The sequence below is a fragment of the Fukomys damarensis genome, unplaced genomic scaffold (assembly GCF_012274545.1).
Source record: "Fukomys damarensis isolate Sample0158 unplaced genomic scaffold, DMR_v1.0_HiC HiC_scaffold_29, whole genome shotgun sequence".
NCBI classification, from domain to species: Eukaryota; Metazoa; Chordata; class Mammalia; order Rodentia; family Bathyergidae; genus Fukomys; species Fukomys damarensis.
The window spans coordinates 8,198,491-8,200,345 of NW_022900941.1; the positions used below are offsets into that span (position 1 = coordinate 8,198,491).

Consider the following 1,855-nt stretch of genomic DNA (forward strand, 5'->3'; position numbering starts at 1 on the left):
ACAAATATGAGTGGTATCATCTTACACAAATTGCTTTTGAAATATAGCTATTATGCTCCTAACAACATAAAAATGTTAGTGTTACTTACTATTCATCTTTTTTCTGTGTGTGTGATGTTAGAGAGCAAACCCCAGGTCTCGCACATGCTACGGAGGAAAGACCTCTACCACTGAGCAGCATCCCCAGCCTCTTCCTGGTTGTTTCAATGTGCCTTTTGAATACAACTGTGAGACTGGAACTCTTTTCACGTGATTTTTCAATTGTTCATGTTTCCTCAGTGAATGTATTCATTCCCAGTCCATTTGACATCAGGATGTTTGTCTTGACCTCGCGGTGTTGTGGGTACTCTCTGGGCAGTGCTTATAGCAGAGCCACGGAGGCCAAATGACAAATAAGGAGGGGTTTTGCTTTGGGGAGTGTGGAGGGGTCCAGAAATAGGACCTGCCCTGGTGGACCTGAGCCCTGGAAGGCCTGGTGCTCATCCTCTGGAGCAGGGAGAGGCATGGAGGGCACTGGCAGGTGGAGGGTTTGCAAACCAAGAGTCCAGTGAAGCCTTTCTAATCCCCTCTTATTTGGGGGAAGTTTGAGGTGGGGGAGAGGGAGTTCTGGAGAACTCTGGAAACCCAGAGCTGGACCCCAGCCCTAATGGGCGTCTTTCATTATCATTACCCCCGTTAGTGCTTTATTGTATTAGTTATAGCTAATTTACATTTTACTGAAGCATTGAAAACAGATTGCAGATGTTTGGAAACAGATGTTATCCTAATGTTAAGGCAAAACCATGAATATTTATGATGATTAATGCCCGGATCAAATTACCTCGTTTAAGCAGGGAGGCAGGCACGTTCTAACAACTTTGGCCGGCAACCTGGTGAGGGAAGACAGAAAAGGATTGATGAACTTTTGGGCACACTTCAATTTTCCTTCACGCAGAATGAATTTTTCCTGCCTTCCTGGGGACCTGGGAACAGAGACTGGTTGTTATGGAACCAATTTAGGGATTTTCCTGCTGCTTACATTCATTTGCCAAGCCAGGATTTTTCCATCTGGCTTTTTCCACACTCTACTTGCAGAAGGGTTTGCCAAGCTCTCTCTCTTACCTCTGCGGCCATGATCCCTTCTTAGGCTGCAGGGTGATGGCTGGGCTTCTCCCTACCCACCTGCCGAGAGCTGGGGAACCACTGGAAGCCAGGGTGGGCCTCAGGGCCAAGTGGAGTTGGCCGATATCCTCATAGGAGGTTGCAAGGGCTCCAGGCTCACTTGTTGCCAGGTAGGGCTTTCCTTTCTTGCCACTCACTCGCTCTGTCATAGGAGACTCTAGCTTGACTTTAGGAATAGTGCTGAAGAATCTTTACTAAGGGCATTGGGTGAGCTGTTACTTGGACCCGGCCTTTCAGAGTCTTTTGACCATTTTGGTATTGGTTTTTCCATGTACCTTTGCATTCATCCACAGCACCTGGAGGCTCTTCTTGGGCGGCCTGTCTGTGCAGGTGCAGAGAATCAGGTACTCATGTGCTGACTCCTACCCTACCCTCTCCTCTTAGCGTATGGCTAGCTAGGCTGCAGGCAAGGCAAAAATGAGGCATGGCTTACTCTCTAGAATCCTTCCCTTCCAGCCTTTTTTATCCAGCTCCCTGCAGGCTTCTCCAGTGGGCACTCCTCACTAAGTCCGCTGCTCAGGGGCCCTTGTCCCACGCCTGTTTGGGGCATCTACCAGGGCATGAAAAGTTCCTTCTTTTCTAGCCCCATACCTAGCGATGGTGATGTAGAAATGACAAAGGGTCAGGACAGGTCTTGTGTGTGTGTGAGAAGCTCATGGGAGAGAGTAGAGACAAATGGGCAAGCAGGCCATTC

General features: G+C 48.5%; 1 pseudogene; it reads right to left on the bottom strand.

The window, feature by feature from the left end:
• LOC104867836 overlaps nucleotides 1-1,310 on the bottom strand; it is a 3,706-nt pseudogene extending 2,396 nt beyond the window's left edge.
• Between the last annotated feature and the right edge of the window lie 545 nt (nucleotides 1,311-1,855).